The sequence below is a fragment of the Peromyscus eremicus genome, chromosome 5 (genome assembly GCF_949786415.1).
Source record: "Peromyscus eremicus chromosome 5, PerEre_H2_v1, whole genome shotgun sequence".
In the NCBI taxonomy this organism is placed as follows: Eukaryota; Metazoa; Chordata; class Mammalia; order Rodentia; family Cricetidae; genus Peromyscus; species Peromyscus eremicus.
In genome coordinates this window covers 29,923,675-29,947,818 of record NC_081420.1, presented here as the reverse complement: position 1 = coordinate 29,947,818, position 24,144 = coordinate 29,923,675, and positions in this window count along the sequence as shown.

Genomic DNA, 24,144 nt, shown 5'->3' with positions numbered 1-24,144 from the left:
TTAAAATTCATTCTTGGTCACAGTCCTTCCAATCTCAGGATTATTATCTAAGTGTGGTCATGACAGCAGACCAAACTAGCGTCTGTGTCATCTGCATAGGTAGAGGTCAGATCATCAGGACTGCACACAGGACACAGCTAAGAGAGGGGGCCTCTAGTCTCCTTCCATACACACCAGCTCCTCTCTCTGAAGATGATGGCCTGGAGGATAAATAGGAGGAGGAGGAAAAGAGGAAGGGAAGAAGAAAACAGACATGAGCATCCAGGTCCTCTAGCCTGGCTTCAGCAAAGCTGCATTCTGGGTCTGCCTGTGAAGACTCCTCTGAGATGTCCAGGTGTGCATTAGACAGAGTCCCTGCATTTGCAGCTGCTACAGGACAGACATGGAGATGCTGAATGAGACCCAAAGACAGGCTGGGGTCACCAGCTCTGCTGTGGAGCAGGGAGCATCCACCTGCAGTGGTTGCTCAGGTGGCCTTGATCAGGCAATGGCACCAGGCTGTTTCTCTGTGGAGCATACCTCACTCCCAGATGAATGGACAGCTTGGCCCAGACTAAGTGACTGCTCCTGCCACAATATCCCAAATCTGAGTCCCTGCACATCTAATGGCTGTGCTCTGACTGTCATATGACCTTTGAACATTGGAAGTGTGTTCCCAAGTGCTTTCTACAGTGCTTAAATGCAGATCAGATAGCCTAGGGAGTCTCAGAACATCACAACCCATACTTCTTCCCTCTCCCCAGACAGAAGAACACAGCATCCTGAGAGTGTGCCCAGATCCTGTGACTCTTCCCCATAATTCCCCCAAGGCTCTTCAGGAAAGTTGGGGCAGCTTTATTTAAATGACTGGCCTTCTGGTTGGTCTTCTCATCTGACCCACCGTGTGACCCCTACACTCCTGTCCATCCTGATGTCCCTTTAAAGTTGCTTCTGAATCCTTGAAGTATTGTTTATTCCACCCAGAAGGAATTCTACTCCCTCTCCGTCACTGAGTTCAAACTACTCACCCTTCCCTCCTTCACTGGGGCAGGGCAACCTCAGGGCCTCTGCTCTGCTCTAGTGATGCTGCCCCAGCCAGTTCTGTCATCTCTCCTAAGTGCAGTCCTTTCTCTTGCTGACTGTGTCTCCACCACACTTGGAGCTCTCTGAAGGTAAGGGAACTGTCTGGCACCCTGACTTTAAGCATCTGGAAGCGTGCTCTGAATATAGGGGGCTTTCTGTCAATATTGAGTGAATTATTTTTAAAATGGAAATGAAGAGTGCTCAACTTTGTACTAGAGATTGCTTTTTTTTTTTTTTTTTTTGGCTTTCCGAGGCAGGGCTTTTCTGTGTAGCTTTGCGCCCACGCTGGCCTCGAACTCACAGAGATCCGCCTGGCTCTGCCTCCCGAGCGCTGGGATTAAAGGCGTGCGCCACCACCGCCCGGCTGAGATTGCTGGTCTTTAAAGGGCTCAGAAACAGAAGCAGATGCGCGCGCGAGGAGAGAGCAGAGGCAGACAAAGTGTCTGGTGGTAGGATCCGAAAGGAAGCAGGAAAGAGGCAGAGGAGAAGGCAGCTGATTCCCTGCAGCACCCAGGTCTGGCTGAGGAGGAGCCAAGACAGCAATAGGACACCAGCCCTCGGACCAGGCTTGCTGCCATTTGCCAGCTGGAGTTTCTAGAGGAATCGCCTTTTTAAATGCCCATCAGACACCATCTGTCTACTCTCTCTTTTTCTAACTCTGTAGTCCCGGGGTTCCCTCCTGGATTCAGCCCGGACCTTGTAAACCTCACCTCTGTTGGTCTCACAGCCCATAACAGGCGCCCTCACTTACCACTTTGGAGACTTCTCAATGTGGAATTTGCAGCCTGGATGTCCTGGTAGCTTAGCCCAGCAGCCCGCTAGACTCTGCTGGCCCTTTATTCACAGCAGGGTTGGGATGTTGTTCAGAGCCCTGGGCTAGGGGCGGAGAAACGAGCAGCTGCTCGCTCTAGGCTCTGCTGAGATAGGGGGTGGAGAAAGAAACAGGTCATAGAGAAAGAAAGCGAAAGTATTAAAAGCCTTTGACTAGAGAATGTTTGCACGGTTTTAGTAGCACCGTGTTGGGGGGCTGCCTATTTTCAGTGTCCATTTCTCACTCTCACCCTCCTTTCCTGGCAAACATTAATCCTTTTCTGCCTGTATTTCCCAGTCACGAGCATTTCTTGTGAATGAAGTGTGTGCTCCTGTGTGGTCCTCATTTACAAATCTGACATTTCCAAGGCTCAGCATAGGGGTTCAGGCATCAGATTGGGGCATGGGCCACAGACAAGCTACACAATGCCACCTGCAGACGCTGAGTTTTTTTCAGAGACCTCAACTCAGGTGAAAGCATGTGGCTTTGGTGGCTCTCAAAAGTTACATCTTACAAAGCTGCTAAGAACCCCCCCCCTTTTTATTTAATAGAGGTCCAATATTTATTTGCTTATTTACTAAAGGATAAGCTTTTAAAACTACAATAATTGAAGATATATTAGACCAAGACACATAAACAGAACTCCAACGTAGTAAGATGCCTTGCTCGGAAACTGTAGGGGCCCCTACCACTCACTAACTAAATCAAAGTTAACTTTTAATGAGTTCTATGCGACAACCTGCCTTGCATTGTTTCATATTCCTCCCCATTATGGGAACTCAGCTATGTCAAGGAGAAGTTACAGGTTTGGACAAACATCAATGAACTGAGTCAAGAAGGGCTACAGGGTTATACAAATATTGTTTAGCTAAAACCCCTTAAAACCTTGTCAATGGAAAAATTGTAAAGGCCTAAAACAATTTGTCTCTAAAAGTTTAACTTCAAAACTGTAAAAATTCCTTTGTCTATGTCTCGTGCTTACCCCTTACTATAAAAAAGAAGCTATAGCCCCCCTCCAGCTGCCACAGCCTCAGAATCCTGAAACTTGGCTGTGGTCTCAGCTAGCTGAAAAGCTTTGGTGTCTCACGGTGACATTTCCATTCTTTCGAATTTTTTTAGAATAAAGTCTGCTTCTGGTTTAATAGACTTTGGTGGTTTGTCCCCCATTATTGTGCAACCCCAGACCCAACAGAAACAGGACCATTAGAGACTCCACAGAAACACAAAAAGCTCACACTGTCTACAGGATCACACATGTAGTTCTCCCCAAGGTCAAGATTCCATATGGCTGAGCCTGAAAGCTCACTCAATTTCACACTACCTGTGACACACTCTGTCTAGAAATCTCTCCTCTCCATGTGCTCTCCTTCCTGGCTTGTGGATGGCAGCTTTTCACCAATCTCTTCCTCCCAGAAGCTTCCTGGTGCCATTGGCTTCCCCAGGGTGCTCACTTTCTGCTGCTTGGCTCCATGTTTCCACAGAGGCTGTTCACACCCTTTGTCTTCTGACCCCTGACCCAGCAGGGAGTGACAGCAGCTGAAGGGACAGAGGCTTCTGGCTTTCTGTCTCATCTTGCTTGAGGGAAGGTTGGCTTGCTTACGTGCAGAATCTGTGTCCTCAGTCACCCTGTGTTCTCCACCCTGGAGGGGATTTCAACTGTCCCTTCCTTCAGCTTCTCTAGCTCCTCTGCTTTGACCAAAAACTTCTGACCATTTCCTGCCTTAACTTGTGTTCTTGGGGACACTTTTCACTTTGGTCCCACATCACTGAAGCAGCTGGCCCATAGTTATTGTCCCCTTTGTCCTGTGTCCTCTGACACAGTTTCTCCTTCCTGTTCTGCTTCTCCTTCTTCCTCACCCCTGCTCCCTCCAGAGCCTTCCCTGTCATCCTCCTTTACATCTTCTGAGAGGATGACAGGGTCACAGCCATCTTAGAGAAGGGGAAGACAAGGGGCAGCAGGCCTTTGGACAAATTATTCTTAAAAAAGGCCACCAGAGGATGTGCTGCCCTCTGTCCCTAGACCCAGACAATTAGAAGTTACACAAAAATGAGTTCCAGACATTTCCTGCCTTAACCCAAAGGATACGATATAACGTAACTGGCATAATAATCATGGCACCAGATATGTCCTGTGGGATGCTTTCTGCTGTTATAGATTGTATACCGTAGCTGTCAGAGGGAATGAGTTTCCTGCAGATAAAAATGGGATGTCTAACTATCGGAGAAAATGGGTCTGATGATGTAGATGCGATGACGTAAACTGCTAGAGGATATGGCAATTTGCTTGCCGCTGCAACTCTCCAATCAGTTCAAACCAAGCATCTCTAACCTGAAGTAAGCACCAATCCTGAGTTTGTGACTATATAGAGTCGGAATTCCCTTAGACCCTGCCCCCACCCTAACCACTATAAAAATCCTATCCTGTTACTTCCTGGGGTCCCTCTCACTCCACCGTTTGGATAGATGGACAAGGGGCCCACGTTTAAACTCTCAAATTAAAGACTCTTTGCTTTTGCATCCAGATCAGTCGGTCTCTTGGTGGTCTTTGGGGACATCAGACTTTGGGTGCAACACTTTTTTATTTTTTTTATTTTATTTTTTTTCGGTTTTTTGAGACAAGGTTTCTCTGTGTAGCTTTGCGCCTTTCCTGGAACTCACTTGGTAGTCCAGGCTGGCCTCGAACTCACAGAGATCCACCTGGCTCTGCCTCCCAAGTGCTGGGATTAAAGGCATGCGCCACCACCGCCCGGCGGGTGCAACACTTCTAACAAGAGGCCATGTTATTTTCTCTTCCTGGCTGGAATGCTCTGGTCTTTTTTCCCCTTTCATTTTCTACATGTAGTCTGTTAGAAGATGGGCTTGCTCTTTAAAGCAATGCTCACTCTTATGACACAGATCCCACTGGTCTTTGCCCTCTGCTTCCTCTTTCTTAAGGAAGTCATTGGCAGCATCTTCAGTGAACTTCCTGCTTGATGGCATGTAGTTCTCATTCTTCTCCCACCTGGAGAATCCTTTGAAGTCAGAATCTACCATATTGTTTCTGTTTGGGCTGTAGCCAGCAGGACTACAGCAACATCCCTCCTCCCCCATACCAAAGATCTAGTCCTTGTTTTTCATACATGAGCGTGACCATACCAAAGATTTAGTCCTTGCTTTTCATACATGAGCATGACGTTAGGGATGCCCCACAAATGAAATGTAATATGCTAAAATAAAAGCATGGGTTACAAGGCCGTTAGACATGCCTTATATTGTAAGTAGGGTTTCTTGTAGGATTCGTAGGAAGCTGCAGGTTTATATCTGGACCGTGTATGCTTAGGCTGTAAGCATGAGTGCTGTTCTAACATTCTTATTTGAAATATCTCTGCATAGAATGAGTATTGCGTGTATGCTGCTAACCTCCACAGGAAGTGTCACCTGAGCTGACAAGGGTCTTCCATCAGACTGGGGTGAAGGGCTTCTTCCCGCTCCTGAGTCTCCTTAACTTTCTTGGTCTCTCTGTGATGCATCAATACCGCATTTGTCAGTCAGTCATTTCTGTAGCGGTAACGCCCGCGCTACCACCACCGGTTCACCATGTCCTAGCGAGGGGTGTGGATCAAAAAACAGAGACAAGAACAGCAGGTCGTTTGTCTCAGCAGAATTCCGAATGCCATTTATTGAAGGAGGGAGGAGGCCTTAAATACAGGCTTACAGCACAATGGGAGAACCCCAGAGGGTAGAAGTTCTACTGATGTTTTACATTCTTGCATACTAGCTCTTTACACCAAATGCGGGGATACACAAACAAAGAACCTCTGATGAGCTTTCAGGAGGAAGGAAACCAGAAGGAATCAGCATAGGGAGGACATCTGGTCAAGGTCAGCAAGCAGGGCAACAGCTACTCAAGAAATAGGGGGCCAGGGCCCAACACATTTCTTGGTCTCTCTGTGCTGCATCGATAACATGTTTGTCAGTCAGTCATTTTTTTTTGCTGGTTAAAGATATTAATAATGTTGTCTATAATGACTGTTTATTCAGTTGGTCAGCATTAGATTGTTTCTACCCTTTATCTATATTAAGTTTATAACAAACATTTATGTATACATTTATGTACAGTCATATGCTTTCTTGGAACTACCCTGGGTAGAGCCCAAGGAATGGAATTTCTGGATCACATGGCAACTCTACATTTCACATTTTGAAGAAATACCCAATGAGTTTGGAAGCCCCTATGCAGCTTTATGTCCCCACCAGGAGGTTGTGACTTTCAGTTTCTGTATGTGTGATTCGTCTTTTCTTATTTTAGACAATGGGTGCGAAGTGGTTACTCATTATAGTGTTGAGTTTTATTTTCGTGATGAGTAATGATGCCAATCATAAGTTCATGTGCTCATTTCACATTTATAGATCTTTCTACAAGAATGTCTACTCAAATTCCTGTTTCTGTTTGTATTTGGGTGGTCATCATCATCATCATTGCCATAGAATTACATGGCACCAAATTTGTAACTCTGTGTCTGTTCTGATTAACTTCGTCATCTCTATGGTAAGTTCTATATCCTCCCAAGATTAAAGATCCTTACACTCTATAGCACATGTCAGGTGACTCTGCCATCTCTGTGACTCCTGATTAATGGAAACATCCTCCCAGCCCTAGTCACAATCTTGGTCTGCCTCTCCCTAGAACCTGTGACCTCTGTCAAGTTACTTCCTTTCATGCCTTCATACCTCTCACTTAAGCTCCTTCAATGAGACTTAATCATCCGAGACTTCAATGATCCCCTGCAGACTCTCTTGGGTTGCCCAGTTCCAAACACTGAAGATGTTCTCACTTTGGAGCTGAATTTTTTTCAAATTATGCTCAGAGAATGCCATGTCCCAACTTAGTTTCTTTCTGTCTTTATAGGTGAGAGGCAGGAATTTGAGTCTTTGTCTTCTACAGCCAGCCTGTGGGTCTCTGTCCCTACTTTAGTGTGGACTGTGTGCTGGATTGTGTGATTTGTGCTTTCCTGGGTTCAGACTATATGTGTCATTGTGTGCATGGGTGCCCGTTGGAGGCTACCTGCCCAGTGACCTTCACTCACAGTGAATAAATATGTCTTATTTGTCCATGGTTCCTCACAAGTTTTTCAAACTCCCAGCCTCCTCTGACCCTCCTCCTGTCCTGGAATCAGAATGTGGACCTCACAGTGGCAGGAGGCTGGCTCAGGCTGGCAAGTGCCTCACCTTTGATGGCTGGAAACTGAGTATCAGAAGTAAATGTTATGTGGAAACAACACAGGAAAGTTTAATTTAATATATTTTAAGTGATGGTTGAGATGTGAAGAATTAGTTTAACAGGCTACCGACTGTGAATCCCAAATAAGAGTTATTACCATACACTTTCATTGAAGTGAATAAATACATCAGGCATTTGTAATACCAGAATAGAGAGGCAGAAGCAAGTATATCTCTGTGAGTTCAAAGCCAGCCTGGTCTATATATCAAGTTCCAGAAAGCCTGGACTACAGAGTGAACTCTATCACAAACAAACAATCAATCAACAGTTAGAAGAAGAGCCTTTGCTCTGAAAGTCCTAATGAGTCAGGCTTGGCCATCTCTCCTTAAAAAGCAAATTAAAAGATGCAAATTCATAGTGAAGAGAAGACAAGGGAGGATTAATCAATGTGGCCACATTGGGGAGAGGAACCAAGCCTTTCAGTGACCTCACATGTCCATTAGTCAGATTACTCACATGAGTTTAAAAGGGGAAGACCTGAGTTAGATGGAGCTAAGCAGTCATGGTGTGGTCCTGCCTATCATTGTCTGGCTCCACTCTGTCCTGCAAGGTGGTTAGACAGCTATGAAATCTCTTTCTAGGAGACATGTAGCCAAAAGTTTCTCAGTCCCACCCGGCCCCGTAGCCCCACAGCCGCTTATAAAATAATCACTCAGAGGCTTGTATTAATTACAAACTGTATGGTCTATGGCTTCAGCTTCTTGCTTGCTAGCTCTTTCATCTTAAATTAACCCATTTCTATTAAACTATATGTCACCACTTGGCTGTGGCATTACTGGTCTGTTGGCATCTTGTTGCTCCAGCAGCAGGCTGGCGTCTCCCTGACTCCACCCTTCTTTGTCTTATCTTCAGTGTGAATGTACCACCTAATGTTATCCTGCTCTGCCATAGGCCAATGCAGCTTTATTTATTATCCAATGGGAGCCACATATAGTCACAGCATACAGAAAGACATTCCACAGTACTTCCCCTTTTCTGTCTAATCAAAAAGGAAGGGTTTAATTTTAACATAGTAAAATTGTATATAACAAAATAGTTACCAAGAAAGAATTACAGTTACAATATCTAGTCTATATTTTGGCAAAATTAAAGAAAATAGTCTATCATCTATTCCATTTTTATGAGTCTAAAGTCTCATATCTAATTTATCTTTTATCATGACTAAGGAAAATTATAATTATAACTATCTATTCTTTAACGCCATCAAAGATCCCAGAAGGATATGCTATTACCCAAGTAAACAGGAAGTGTATTGCAAGAAAATTCCATAATTCTAGAAATGACAGAGACATCTTGCTGCCTAGACAGTCATTCAAAGTTCCTCTGTATCATTGGGGCATCAATCTTCACCTATAGGCCTAAAGTCTCTGGCATAGCTTTCAGTGAAGCAGGAAATTTTATGGACTGTTCTGCCCATTCTTGCAAAGTTCATCAGTCACTTTTCCCTATGTCCTGTAGAATGTCTGGCAGGTTCTTCTGCAAAGCAGGAACCTGAGGGACCATCTCACCTTGCAAAGTTCAGTGGTCACCTTCCTGTGGGTCCTGTGTGTCCAGTTTATACAGCATCCTGTCAAGCAGTCAAGGCAAGGGAACCTTTTTTGCCCCATGGCTAACTTTTGCCACAAAGAAAGCAAACTCCATAATGCTTCAACGCCCATCATTCTCTTTGTAGTAAATTGGTGCTGCCAGGAGCAAATGTGTCTCATTGTCCAGAAAGTCAAAGTTCTTAAAACATTTTAAATGCCATATTCTGTAGGTCTTTGAAGTTTTGGGAGATTATCTTAATGTAAAAAAAAAAAAAAGTGGCAAGAAATAAGCCAAGCAAAGGCCAGACATTTATAAGAAAGAATAAGCTTCTGTGTGTGATTTATTTGGGAGCTGGACAGTGGGCTCCTAAAAAGAGCAAAGAGTAGAGACAAACAACAACACACAATCATTTGGTGTCAAGAATTTCAGCTAAGAAATCCTCAGTCTGACCTGGTGACCACCCTAAGTTTGGGAACTCTTGATATGCTCTTAAATGGCACCAGCTGGAAAGCACAGACTTTCTGTCCCTTTGCTTGGGGTTCATCACAGATAAATGAATGTTGTCCTGGGGAGATGACCATGCTCAGCTCTCTACCTGCATGAGGCAGTTCTACCACCTAGATTGCACCTGTCTGTTTTCCCCAGCAGATCAAACATTACTGGGAAAGAGAATAGGTTGGTAAATAATTCAATGTTAGTCTTACTGGAGTTTTAGTATTGCTTTTAGGAGTTGTCTGCTGGACTTGTACCCTGTTTTGAACAGCATCATTGAGAAGCACTCCCATGGACCAATTTAAAAGGAGCATTAGCTCATTCCTTTGTGATGAATGCTACAATTCGAAAGATAACATTGGCAAAGGAATTATACATTTCCTGGCAAGTCACCTAGATATGTCATTAATTGTATGAATTCATAGGTAGGTGTGTACAGAGTCATGCAGTTTTAAGAATTTGCACCAAATATATTTTATTTTATTTTAAATTATGTAGGGAGGTATGTGCTTGGTGAGGTGCTATGTGCATGCACTGAAGCCAGAAAAGAACATCTATGTCCTGCTCTCCACCTTCTTTTCTTTTCTTTTTTTGTTTTTGTTTTTTTTTTTGTTTGTTTGTTTTTTTCGAGACAGGGTTTCTCTGTGTAGCTTTGTGCCTTTCCTGGATCTTGCTCTGTAGACCAGGCTGGCCTCGAACTCACAGAGATCCATCTGGCTCTGCCTCCCGAGTGCTGGGATTAAAGGCGTGCAGCACTACCACCCAACCCACCTTATTTTCTTAAGGCAGGTTATCTCACTGAACCTGGAGCTAGGCTGGCAGTCAGCAAGCCCCAGTGATTCTCCTGTCTTCACTCTCAAACAGTACAGGGGTGAGGGGTGTATGCGTGTGGTCACACTCTGGCTTCTTACGTGGGAGCTTGGGATTTGAACTCAGACACTAATGCTTATAGAGTAAGAGCTCTTACCTACTGAACCATTACCTAAGCCTTTTGTTACTATTTTTTCCTTAGACAGAGTGACCCACTTCCTTCATGAGACTTTATGCCTTAAAGAATCTTTCACCTGAGGGCGGAGCACCAGCAGGTGTCTATAGTCCCAGTGACTCAGAAAGAGTAGCCCTTGAAATGAGAAGTTCAATGTTTAAGCTTCCTGCATGAGACAAAGAGGCCTCATCCCAAAACAAATCCCTCAACTACCTTGTGCTATGGTTGTGCATCTCCATGACCAGCTTATGCCGTACTTTAACATAGCTGAGATGTGTGCTCTTAATAAATTGGTGCCAAACCACTCCACTCACGACCTTCATTGTTTTACATTCAAAGGGAGTATAGAGAAATCCTTAGAGTTTGCTTTAATATCCAGCATTACATTTTTGTTGTCAGAACTGTATAATGATGATTTTTAAGATCAAAAATAGCTACTGTTGTTGCTGACACAGGAAGAAGGATCTTGGTAAATGTTGATCGTCACAATATGGTGTGAAGTCAGTTGTGGGGATGTTACCCACAGTTCCAGCTACTGGGGACCTGGAGACAGGAGGATCGATCACTGGAGCCCACAAGGTCCAAACTACCCACAAAATAGAAAATGGCAATAACATAAATATGTTGGCTATCTCTGCATTATACAGCTTAGTTGAAATTCCCTTTGTTATAAATAATGTGACTAGTGCTGGAAGCTAGATCTGGCCAAAGGTATATAGAATAAATTATTAATGCAAGAATAATTAGCTTCTCTTATCTCTTATATCCCTCACAAAAATGATACACAAGTGACATAAAGCTTATTCACAAAGAAATTAATAATTAATTTAAGAATTAATTAAGAATATGCATAGATTATTCCATTATTATTCCATTCAAAATCTTCCCCGACTGTATGGTTCTTGGTACGTCACAGAACCTATGAAAATGCTTTCCTATCTGGCTGATTTTTAAGGATCTTTCCACATGGTAGATAAACCAAAGTTGACCTTTAAGCCAAGGCCAAAGAGAAAGCATGTTTTCTGAGATTTCCCAGTATTGTCCAGAGGAGCAGGAATCTGGGGTCATGACATTAATATAACATGGTCTTTATCCAAGAATCATAACTTCAAGGTCAGAACAATGGAGCAGCATTGCTGGTTTCAGAACCAGGGAAGCACATAAACCGTCATAGTGATAGCACTGGTGAGGCCTCACTAGTCATGCTTCCTGTGTAACTCCAAGTTCACTAGAAACACAGCTTCTCGCCAACTGTCTTCTCTGTGAACGTGTCATTATGTTTCCGGATTCCTCTGTATCTTCATTAAAGGTCAGCACCTTTGTAAGGGCTTTTATCACTGTGAAAAAAACAGCATGACCAAAAGCTGCTTGTGTGAGGGGAGGGGTTTACTCCAGCTTATGACTCTCAGGTCACATGATATCACTGAGGGAAATCAGGGCAGGAACTCAAGGCACGAACCTGGAGGCAGAATCTGACGCAGAAGCCATGGAGGAATGCTGGTTCCTGTTTTGCTCCCCATGGCTTGCTCAACCTGCTTTGATCCTCCATCCAGGACTCTGCCTAGGGAGCGGCACCACCATATTGGGCTGTGTCTTTCTACATCAATCATTAATAATAATGAATGCACTACAGACTTTCCAAGGCAGTCTGATGGAAGCATTTTTCTCAATTGAGGCTCCTCTTCCCAGATAATTCTAGCTTGTGCCAAGTTGACTGCCCCCCCCCCAAAAAAAAAATCAAGGAAAGATGGTCTGACAACCACAATTATCTCCAGTGCAATTTAAGACCTGGGCTTAAATGTAGTAGCATTAATGACAGGAATGTATTTCACTCTTGCAGAAGTCTTGGAGTCTGGGGACTCAGAAGGCCAGAATCTCCTAATAAGCTCACCAATCTTACAACCACATCTGTATATTGCCTGGCAACATTTATTTCAGCCTTGCATATTGCATCATGAAAGGATTTTTTTTGTGCACTAAAAAAATTCATATAAAATATATGCAAATATCTAGGTAAATAGATATTTAAATTTAAACTTCAGTTGCACACATAGAGTTGTATCTGTAAAAACTGGTCTATCTGAAGTATGAGTTCTTGAGTCACAGCAAAGGGACATGCTAGAATCAAAAAGAGAGGCTAAGAAGCGAACAAGACAGTAATGTAGAAGAAAATGATAAATAAATGCAGGCAACAGCTGCGCTGATTCAGATGATGATTGAAGACAAGAGACTTGGTAGCAGCCCAGTGGCCAGAGCCGGATAGCTGAGGCCCTGCTGGGATGACAGAGTGAATGAAGGGGAGAAGGGGTTTGGGTGCAGATGATGGACATACTGAAACTGATATAGGGAGAAGGATTGATTGGGAGAGAATGAGAGAGGAGGAAGCTATAATAAACTCAAACATATAATGCAAAAGTATAACTATTACTTATGGCAGAATAGTGACCTGCAGTCTCCTTTGCCTTTTTGACAAGAGGTAAACATTATTTATATAAAAAAAGTTCCCTCTATTAAAGGTTACTACCCAGTACTTCTGCAGCCACCTGATCTTCCTCCTGGTCATATTCTGGCTCCCAGAAACTAAGCAGTCTCCTGTATAGCACCTTCCCTGCCATGGTATGTCATGCTGTCACAGGCTCAAAAGTAATGGTGCCAGTGCACCTTAGAGTGAAACCTCCAAAGTCAGACCAAATAAACGATGGCACATTATAAGTCCATTAGTGGGGTGTTCTGTTGTAGGCTTGGAGAACTGACTACACTATGAAGTTCAGAGACTAAGCCTGCTTCAGAATTTACAGGTAGCAGCTTATTGATAAAACCAGGGCTAGAGCCCATGGATTGATAGAGAACCACCTACATTCATCAGTATGGCATAACTCCTACTGTTTTCTAGTTCTTTCTGCCTGGTGGAGCTAGTATTATTATTGAGGAAAAACTAAATCAAACCTCCATCTTCACACATTCTAAGGGACTTAAACCTCACTCAGTTTGGAGGTCACTAGCTAGACAATATGCTACTACTCTTCCAATTGCTTTTCTGTAGAGAACACTTCAGCCATGTGGGTTCCTGGGACCTGGTCATCTGTTGTATTGAAAATACTGACTCTTCTTTGCCCATTCAGACATCCACTGGGCGACTGGAGTGGATGCAAAGCCTTGGTCTTCACATTGTGTCTGAAACCTTTCCCGACTTGACCTTTGAGTTAGATACTTCTGCTCAACTCTGCATGTAGACTGTCAATCATCTGAGGAATGTTTTCTTCTAAAACTGTGAATCAAGGTTAGTGACCTGAACTTGCCTGATCTCTCCATCCCACTTCAAAGCTAATGATACCACACAGCTGTCTGACAGAAAATGACAGGCCATGAACGGACTGAGCAAGTGTTCCCCAGAAGGTCTCTCTTATTACCAGAAAACAAAACCCAGTTGTTCCTCCCCTGTGTACACCTCCCTTCTTCCCTCTTTAATCTTTGATCTTTAGATCCAGGATTGTCTAATACCTTCACTTGGTTGTAGGTACTTACAGTGTTTCCATGTTTTTGTTTTTAATGAATAATGCTGCCATGAACATTGTGCAAATGTGTTGGTGTGGATAAATATTTTCTATTCTCTTTAATACACCTAAAATTGGTGTTGTATTGTATTGTTGGTGTTATAAGTAGCGTTACTATTGCTGTGATGAAACACCATGACCAAAGCAACTTGCAAAGGAAAGGGTTTATTTCGTATGTGCTTCCACATCACAGTTCATCATTGAAGTCAGGACAGGAACTCCAAAAGAGCAGGAACCTGGGGCAGGAGCTGATGCAGAGGCCATGGAGGGGTGCTACTTACTAGTTTGCTCCTCATAGCTTGCTGAGTCTGCTTTCTTATAGAACCCAGGACCACCAAGCCAAGAATGGCACTACTCACGGTGGGCTGAGCCCCCCTTATCAATCACTAATTAAGAAAATGCCTTACAGTCAGATCTTATTGAGGCATTTTCTCAATTGATGCTTTTTCCTTTCAGATAATTCTAGACTGTGTCAAATTGACATAGTGCTAGCCTGCACAGCTGGACACTAGGACAACTTTCTGTTTAATTTAAAGATCTTTTTACTGGTTTCTAAGGCCAATGTACCATTTCACACTCTCACAGAGACATCTTTCTTACACATATTATTATTTGTCTTCCTCCACTCCCCACCCCATTTTCTTTTTAAGTTAGCATCATACAGTGCATTATATAGCACCATGGTGAATACAATGCATTAGATATCATTATGTTCTTTTCAGCAAAGTTTTAACAGATTCACCTTCTCCCCATCTCCCCCACTTCTCTCACCCGTTCTCCTTACAACGTTCCTCCAGTTTCCTTTATGCTTTCTCATTACAAGTGTCCTCGAGGCCCCACCTCCTTAGCACCTCTTTTTATCTGCTTCCTTATCTCTTTTTGTTTTGTTTTTGTTTTCTGGATTTACCCACATTTAAACCTATTTATATACATAAGCATTTATATTTCAAGCTAGGAACAACATATGAGAAGGAATATGTTTCTGTTTTTCTGAGACTGGATCACCTTGCTTAATACAGCGTTTTTGATCCTTGTTGGAAGAAGTGTATCACTTAGATTAAGCTTTGCATTTTCAAAAATCCATGCTAGGCCTGGTCTCTCTCTCTCTCTCTCTCTCTCTCTCTGTCTGTCTGTCTCTGTGTGTGTGTGTGTGTGTGTGTGTGTGTGTGTGTGTGTGTGTGTGTCTGTCTGTCTCTCTCTCTCTCTCTCTGTTTGTTTCTCTTTCTCTGTCTCTCTCTACTTGGTAGTTTGAATGTAAATGGCCACCATAGGCCCATATGGGGTAGCATTTTTAGGAGGTGTGGTCATGTTGGAGGAAGTGTGTCACTGGTTGGACTTTGAGGTTTCAGATGCTCAAGCCAGGCCCAGTGTCACTCTCTCTTCCTGCTACCTGCGAATCCAGATGTAGAACTCTCAGCTACCTCCCTAGGACCATGTTTACCTGCATGCCATAATGCTTTCCACAATGACAATAATGGACTAAATGTTGAACTCTGAGTCAGCCCCTATTTAAATTTTTTCCTTTATAAGAGTTGCTGTGGCCATGGTGTCTTTTCACAGCAATAGAAACCCCAACTAAAACACTCTTCCTACCTGCAACCTGTGAATCAGATGTGAGCTCTCAGCTACTTTTCCAGCAGGATGCCAGCCTGTCTGCTGCCATGATCCTCACCCTGATGATCATGGACTAACCCTCTGAATCTGTAAGCAAGCTCCCAATTCAATATTTGATTTTTTTTCTATAAATTACCTTTGCTTTGGGTCTCTTTACAACAACAGAATAGTAAATAAGACAGAAGTTGGTACCAGAGACTGGGATATTGCTGTGACAAGTCTGCCCATAGTTTGTTGGAGAAATATAGTCTTTGAGACTTTGGACTAGAAAAGCAGTAGGATGCTTTAAATAGGATTTAATGTGTCATCTTAGTAAGAACATGGAAGAATGGAAGACAATAGTGCTGAGAGCAAATTTGAGCTCTGGAGGCTCAGTTCAAGAGGTTTCAGAGGGGATGGAGATTAACAAGTGGCATGAAGACCATTCTTGAGATATTTATGCAAAAAAAAAACCAAAACAACAGCAACAACAACAAAAAAGGTGTTTTTGTCCTTGTCCTAAGAATCTGCAGGAGGCTAAATTGAAGAATTTAGTTTGGACTAATGTCATTGGCAGAGGAGATTTCAAGACAGCCTACGTTGATTGTGTCATGTGGTTATTAGTCATCACAGTTATGCCGATCTCCACTGGAAAGTTACAAGGAGGGAAAAGAGAAATAACAAATTTTACAGATTGCAGAGAAAAGGAGAACCAGAAAATTACATGTTGGATCCCAGTCTTGTGCTCCCAGAAATGAAAAGTTTAAAGAAAGGCCTGACTCAAAATGGAATAAAGGAAATGGTGTTCTCATGGTATGACCTACCCAGATAAGCTTCCAAATTGTTAAAGAGAAGTAAAGGAAAGCTTAAGTAGCAAAGGAAACATGGACAAGGGAAAGCTTATAGAAATATAATATAAGGGGTGGTGTGGGCAGGTTCCAGCTGCAGCAGTAAGCAGAATTGGGCAGTTTTGACCACAAGGTTCTAGATTTAACCATACTGGAGTAAAGCCGTTGTGGAAATTTCCTCCTGGGCAAAGTAAAAGCCACTGAGGGAAGTGTATTGCATTCAGCAAATCTGGAAGAGAAGAGCCGTCTGATGAACTCTGAACATCACAGGTGGAGTTGCAGAATGGAGATTGCCCCTCTAGGTTTCATTATTGCTTTGGTCCAGTATTTCCTCACTATGCCCGTTTTATGTAGTGGTTTGAATGGGAATACCCCCCCCCAGGCTAAAACACCATATTTTTACTATCCACTAATCTATTGATGGCCATAGATACTGACCCCATGTCCTTGGTATCAGGAATAGAACATTAACCTTTTTACATCCTACATGGTGTTGCAGAATTGGCATTTGTCCCACTTGGTTTCATTTTTGCTTTTGCCTAGTACTTCCTCATCATGCTCCCTTTGGGGCTGGTAATTTGTATTCTATGTCATTATATGCCTGAAGTATGTGATTTGCTTTTTGCTTTGTTTTACAAAGTGTTGTAGTTTACAGATTTCCTTGAGTCTCAGAAGAGACATGCACTTTGGACTTTGAAACAATATGGAGACTGAAAGACTTTGGGAAATTTTGAAGTTAGACTAAATGGGTTTTGCATTATAATATGGCCATGAGCCTATGGTTGCCTAGGAGCAGAATGTGGTGGTTTGAATGAGAATGGTAGTCATAGGGTCATCTGTTTGAATGCCTGGTCTCCAGTTAGTGGTATTGTTTGGGTATTGTTAGAGTAGGTGCAGGCTTGTTGGAGGTGGTGTGTCACTGGAGTGTAGTCAAAAGTTTTCTTCCATCCCACCCAGCCCCATGAACCTGAAGCCACTTATAAAATAATCACTCAGAAGTTAAATACTATTTATAAACTGTATGGGTTATGACAGGTCTCTTGCTAGCTAGCTCTTGTATCTTAAAATTAACCCATTTCTATTAATCTCTGTTTTGCATATGTGTTCCGTGGCTTTACTGGTCTGTTGGCATGTTGCTCCTTCTTGGGCGGCAGGCTGGCGTCTCCCCAGACTCCACCTTTCTCTTTCCTATATCTCTCCTTGGATTTCCTGTCTGCCTCTAAGCTGCCTTGCCATAGGCCAAAGCAGCTTATTTATTTACCAATGGCAACAACATATATTCATAGCATACAGAAAGACATCCTCCAGCACTGGAGATTGGCTTTGAGGTTTCAGAACCCTATGCCAGTCATAGCCCCCTCTGCCTGCAACTTGGAACTACATATGAGTTCTCAGCTACCTCTCCAGCACCATGCCTCCCAGCCTGCTGCCATGCTTCCTGCCATGATAATCATGGGCTAATCCTCTGGAGTTGTAAGCAAACCCCCAATCAAATGTTTTTCCCCCTAAAAGTTGCCTTGGTCATGATGTCTTCTCACACCAATAAAACAGTAATTAAGACACAATATTTTCATTATTTAATTCATCTGTTGATGGCCATTGAGACTGATCCCATTTCATTCCTATTAGGAATAAAATATTGGGGATATATACGTTAAAACTACTTGAAGACACCACCTCATCCCAGTCAGAATGGCAATCTTAAAGACACAGGAACTAGAGAGATGGCTTAGCAGTGAAGGGCATTATTGCTCTTGCAGAGGACCCAGGTTTGGTTTCCAGCACCTACATGGTAGCACATATCACCTCTAACTATATTCCAGGAAATTCAATGGCTTCTTTGGACCACCGTGGCCTTAAGCATGCATGTGGTGTACATATTTACACTTGAGCATGCACATATACACATAAAATAAAACAAATTAGTAAAAGGAAAAAAATCTAACAATGAATGCTGACTCAGAAAAGAAGAACCTTTATTGTACTTCACTGACGGAAGTACAAACTAGTACAGCTATTATGAAAATCAGTTCAGAGGTTTATTAAAAAAAAAAACCCTAAAAATAGAACTATCTCTCATATGATGCAACTATACCACCCCTGGGCAATTCCTGTTGGGGATATTTTGGAAAATAGAAGAATTTTACTCATGACCCTAAAAACTGTTTTTCTCTATGATGATATATTCTCAGTCTTTTTTCCCTCTCTCTCCCTCCCTCCCTCCCTCCCTCCTTCCTTCCCTCCCTCCCTCCCCTCACATACACACATTTGCTCAAAAATATCTAAGCCAAATAAGATATATATATATTCTAAAGCATTATCTTCTTGTACACCTGTAATCCCATGAAGCAGAAAAAGGCAAAAGGATTGTAAGTCCAAGGCTAACCTGGAGCACATAGTGAGATCCTGTCTCAAATAAATTGAAGGCTGGGATGTACCTCTGTGGTAGAGTGTTTGTACAACATGCATTATGTGTGATTCTCCAGAGCCACAATATATACAGAGATCTGTTTTATATTAAATATTTATAATATAAAATATAAATATATAAAAACTGGGAAAATTAGAAATTAAGAAATGATGCCCAGAATACATTTTCCCTTTTATAAGTAGATCAGTCGTCATCTGATTTTTTTTAATCTTTCAGATTGTTTACCAGTGAACCACAAAGTTTCCTGTCATATTTCTTTGAAGCTGGCCTTCATGATGTCCTGGCAGGCGTTTTAGATCCCTCAGGGGCACACTGTGAGGAAGATCTTATGATGTGAGTATAAGGGGCTTACTGCTAGCTGCTAGACAAGGCTGGCACAGTCAGGAGCAAAGTTCTACGTACATGTACCTTCAAAGTGTCCTTTTGTTTATTTTCAGCAGAGCAGGAGAGACCCCGAGTAGCAATGGGGTAGGGTTTTTAAAGCGAAGGGAGTTTGGGGGTCTACAGACTACATAGGAACACACTCAGGATTGGTTTATGCAAGTGGCAATCATGTTAGTAACTTTTAAATGGCTAGAGTTATTTGGGGGTTACAGTTACGATTTCTGTGCCGGCCCAGACAAATCCCAGGCTTTGTCCTTGAGCTGCCATGGAGGCTGGTTGACCTAGCGCATACTGACTGTGGGGGCTGCTTAGTGGCCCAGGCTTTGTCCTTGACTCATGCACGTAGCTCTAGGTTGTTGAGGGGTCCCAGACAGTAAACAATTGACTGAACCTTCAGCTATTAGAGTACGTGCAGAAAGGGAGCTACTGCAAGGACTATGTCTTTTGTTCACGGCCCTCCCAGAAACTGCTTACTCAAATCTGAGGAAACTGAAATTGAGGCCTGATCTCTGAGAGCAGCCTGTTATGGCATCTGCTTGGTCCTTTCAGTACCTGTTGTGAGATAATTAGCCTCTTTCTCTGGCTTTTGTAATCTTGCTTGTTGCTGTGCTACAGGGTGTCACACAGCTCCTCTAGCTCCTTTATCGCTGTGTACAGAAGGAGGACAGCTCCCTTACCACTGTGTGCAGGAGGAGGGCAGCTCCCTTACCACTGTGTACAGGAGGAGGACAGCTCCCTTACCACTGTGTGCAGGAGGAGGACAGCTCCCTTACCACTGTGTGCAGGAGGAGGGCAGCTCCCTTACCACTGTGTGCAGGAGGAGGGCAGCTCCCTTACCACTATGTACAGAAGGAGGACAGCTCCCTTACCACTGTGTGCAGGAGGAGGGCAGCTCCCTTACCACTGTGTGCAGGAGGAGGACAGCTCCCTTACCACTGTGTGCAGGAGGAGGACAGCTCCCTTACCACTGTGTGCAGGAGGAGGACAGCTCCCTTACCACTGTGTACAGGAGGAGGACAGCTCCCTTACCACTGTGTGCAGGAGGAGGACAGCTCCTTTACCACTGTGTGCAGGAGGAGGACAGCTCCCTTACCACTGTGTGCAGGAGGAGGGCAGCCCCTTCATCACTCTGTGCAGAGAGGGGCAGCTCCTCATGTAGCTGAGGGAAGTGAAGTAGTTTCTCCTGCAGCTGCCAGTTCCACAGAAAAGAGACAGTCGAGGTCTCCACATTTAAAAACCCTTCCCCAGTCCTTCCTGGGTGGCAACCCTCCCATGTGGTTTTAAGGCTCTCACCCTGCTAGAAGTATTAATAAACTCACCCAATGATAATTTGGATTGTGTCTGTGGTCTTTTCCTGGTGGTTTTTTAACTCCGTAACACATAACAAACAGTTCATTCTGGAACAAAAGTGTTTAAAATGTATCTGCTATTGTGAAAGCCAAAATTACATTTTATGTTTTAATTACAAACCTTAGTGATCCATGATGTGTCTGATCTGCAGGCCTCTTTTTCAAGGACAGATAGTTCCTGAAATGCTGGAGGCTATCGTTTATGGAAGACAACAAGCCACATGTTCTTCAGTCCTACAAACAAGTTTGTTTGACCCATCTGCACTGATGTGCTTGATCACGGGTGGGCAGGAGGTACACAGGCAAGAATATATCAGGATGTTTGCTTGCCCCTGATTGGATATAGGCTGGAGGTGCACCAGGATGTGTGCTTGCCCTGATTGGATATAGGCTGGAGGTGCACCAGGATGTGTGCTTGCCCTGATTGGATATAGGCTGGTGGTACACCAGGATGTGTGCTTGCCCCTGATTTGGCCTGATGGGAAATGCAATGAATTATGGGTTTTCCTTCTTAAGTCCTTGTCATACTTGATTCTGGGCCATTTCCCAGGAACCTGGGTATGGACCTGGCCAGAACCCATCCACCTGGCCCACGTGTAAGTAAAGCTTGCTTAGAATTGGGCTTTAAATTGTGGTAGTGGTCTTATTCTTGATCATTTGGATTAATGCTATCACTTCGTAACTGCTGAAAGTCAGGTCTCTCTGCCCTTGCTCAATCTCCAGTCTCATCTCACACTTAAGATAAAAACATTAAAAGCTAGGGGCCAAGCAAGGCTATTTAAACAGCAGCCACTGGACCCAACAGAAGAAGATTATATATATATGTGTGTGTGTGTGTGTGTGTGTGTGTGTGTGTGTGTGTGTATATATATATATATATAATATGTGAATGTGTATATGTGTGTGATTGTGTGTGTATGGGTATGTATGTGTGTGCTGTATGTGTATGTGTACATGTGTGTATATGGATCTGTATGTGTGCGCTGCACGTAAATGTGTATGAATGTGTCTGTATGGTTATGTATGTATGTGTTGTATGTGAATGTGTACATTTGTGTGAATGTGTGTGTATGTGCAAAAGCACATCATTGACAGTCTGTTAATTCTAATGTTCTTGAAATTCTTTAGACATTTTGTTCTTTCTTACTTTGGTACCTTCACTGTGGATTCCAGGATTGCAGACAGACTGCCTGTAATTGTCCCTCAGCTGGCCAGATAGTAGCAAGTTTGGAGGAAATTGGGGTTAGGCCCCTCCCTCAGAATCAGCAGACAGGCAGGCAGACAGACAGACGGACACAGACACACAGACACACACACACACACACACACACACACACACACACACACATACACAGAGTGTGTGCCTTTTGAGTCCCAGCTCACATTGATAGATTGGGCTTACACATGATAATGTTACTGGAGTGTTAGGACAAATAGCGCAGGTTTAGGAGTTCTTATAATAAGTGACCTAAGGAAGATACAGTCATGGTGAAACACAGAAAAACGGAGATTTAATCCAAGTGGCTCACTGTGGGAGGAACAGAGAAGGGGCTCCAGTGACCTCAAGTTCCTCTTCAGGGGACTGCCATGAATCCTGGTTAAGCAGGAGGAACTGTTTAAGCAGAGAACAAAAGGTCCACATAGTTTATCAGTTCTGGTCTAGGTGTGTCCGGTTGATCTTTAGCTCCAGTCTGCTTCTGAAGCTGCCTCCAGGAAGTCCTCATTGCTTTAGGCAGTGCCTCAGCTCCAGGCGCTGCCTTGCAGGCATGGGGAATTGAGTGCTCTGTCTTCTGAGGCTCAAGATTGGTCGGGGGGTGGCTTTAGTCACTTGTCCGGAAGATGTTTAGCCATCCTGTTGTTTCTGGAATCCAAGGTAACTGCAGATTTGAGACAATGACTAAAGGTCTTCAGGGGCCTTTTGGAGTTCTAGAGCAGGGCATTCTAAATGCTAACAGTAAGTCCCTGCAGTTGACACAGCTGGAGACTATCATCATGAAGTACTCCATGTTTTCTGTTTCATTGACTCTATGGTAGAAGTACCTCAAGCTAACCAATTGCATCATTGGGGTTCCTCGAGTCTCTGCTGTATATAGGATGTGTGCTCCTTAGTATCGTTAACGGGAAGGCTTTTATTGTAGATATGAGAAAGAGAACAGCCATAGGTATCCAGGAGAGCCCAGAGGGAGCAATAAAGTAGTAGACTGAACACAGACACCAGACTGGGCCTAGCCATGAGAGAAGAGAGAGAGAGAGAGAGAGAGAGAGAGAGAGAGAGAGAGAGAGAGGAAGATAGAGAGGATGTGTGCAAAGAGAGAGTATAGCTGAAAAACCAGGGATTAAGGGAAATGAGTAGCCGGGGTGAGGGAAGCTCCTGAGCTGGAGGGAATTTAGGGTAAGGGAGGAGGGGAAAAGAGCTGAGAACAGCCAGAATGCCAGCATGGACTTTGAAGTGTATAACAGGTACTTGTGATACTGAGGGAGCCTGGAGGCCAGCATGCACTTTGGTATGCTAATAGTTACCACAGATAGTCATTTATCCCTTTTACATTTTGACATTTGGGGAAATGAAATTTCCTTTTGGTTCAGCTAGAGTGGCTACTGTCTCCTGTTTTTTTTTTTTTTTTTTTTTTTTTTTTTTTAAGATTTTAAGATTTGTCTGCAGGCCAAAAGAGGGCACCAGATCTCATTACAGATAGTTGTGAGCCAACATGTGGTTGCTGGGAATTGAACTCAGAACCTCAGGAAGAGCAGGCAGTGCTCTTAACCACTGAGCCATCTCTCCAGCCCTCCTGTTGGTTTTTATGTCTTATTTTGGGGTATCTCTTGGTCAGTCCCTCCCACAGATAACTCCATGTTCATCACAAACAAGGCTAGAGACCATCACTTATCTGCCCTTGCAGAAAGAAGAAGAAAGTCAGTCTACAAAGCCAGCTCCGCTTTGAAGCATAGGCTTTTCCTTCCCTTGGGGAATGGGGAGGCCTGCAGAGCCCAGGCCCTAGCCCACTTCCCATGCACACTCCTTAGACAGCTATTCCAAGGGCACTTGTGTTACAGAGGGTTAAGTCGAGGTGCCCCAGGACCAAAAGGGAAGCTCTCAGTGAGGGGACCTCACACCAATATTTGCTAGGGAGCCAGCTACCTGCTCACACGGTGTAGCAAAAGCCACTTGATACTGAGCTGGGGGAGAACCTTGTGTGGCTTCCTCTGAGTATGGCTATCGTGGTGAGGCCAGATGGGAAGCTGCAGACTGCTCAGCCTCTCAGACAGGAAGATAAAAGCTGAACTGGTCCATCCATAGATCACTGTCACAGACCACAGTCTAGACCACTGTCACAGAGCAGCAGCGGCCAGAAAGACAGTGTAGGAGAGGTAGGAGATGGGATTGTTTGAGCAAGCTGGGCCACCATACCTTGTCCATGGTGGATCACCACTTTCAAGTGGTGTCTTGTCCTAGGTTACTGCCTTTCAGAAAGCAGCAGTTGGATCCATGTTAGTTGCAACAACTGAGACAGAATGACTCTGTCTTGTCTGTGTTGGTAAATACCACATTGTTTCCAGATCTCATGCTGGCCTTCCCTCAGCTCTGTGTTCCATCATTTTAGAGGCCTGTAATCCCTACACTTGGGAGATAGCAGCAGGTAAATCAGAGGTTCAAGGTCAGACCCAGCTACAAAGCACATTTAAATTCAGCCAGGGCTACTTGAGATTATCCTGGGCTTTGTGAGTCCCTATAACACACACACACACACACACACACACACACACACACACACACGCACGGGGGGGGGATAGAGGGAGGACACAATACAGAGAAAGATACACAGAGAGAAAGAACGGGGAGGGGGGAT